The 409-nt window shown below is 64.1% G+C and overlaps 1 protein-coding gene across 1 annotated transcript in view; it reads right to left on the reverse strand.

Moving 5' to 3' along the window:
* The window catches only part of LOC104527613 (nuclear receptor ROR-gamma-like), a gene marked incomplete at its 3' end in the record, with an annotated part of 1,620 nt that overhangs the window by 545 nt on the left and 666 nt on the right, over positions 1 to 409 (reverse strand). The gene's annotated exons all lie outside the window — the stretch shown is intronic.

The following is a 409-nucleotide window of genomic DNA, read 5'->3' on the forward strand; positions in this document are numbered from 1 at the left end:
GGACTCTCACCCCCCTAATGAGGCTGGAGTGGCACTTGGGGATTGTCACCTTCCTGGTGGCACCCGTGGGACTGTCATCTCCCTGCTGGGGCTGTGGTCACCCTTGGGGACTGTCACCTCCCCAATGGCACCCATGGGACTGTCACCTCCTTGCTAGGGCCACACAATCACTTGGGGACCGCCACTCCCTGATGGGACCAGAGCATACCAGAGCATCTCGTCGCTTGGGGACACTGGGGTTGGGAAGACAGGGGCAGCAGGGACTGTGGGTTGAGGGACAGGGGGACAAGGTGACCCTGGGGCTGAGGATGAGGGGACAGGGTGGCCCTGGGGCTGAGGACAAGGGGGACAGGGTGGTTCTAGGGCTGAGGACAGGGGAGGAAGTGGCCCTGGGGCTGAGGACAGGGGG

The sequence above is a fragment of the Antrostomus carolinensis genome, unplaced genomic scaffold (genome assembly GCF_000700745.2).
Source record: "Antrostomus carolinensis isolate BGI_N321 unplaced genomic scaffold, ASM70074v2 scaffold30927, whole genome shotgun sequence".
NCBI classification, from domain to species: domain Eukaryota; kingdom Metazoa; phylum Chordata; class Aves; order Caprimulgiformes; family Caprimulgidae; genus Antrostomus; species Antrostomus carolinensis.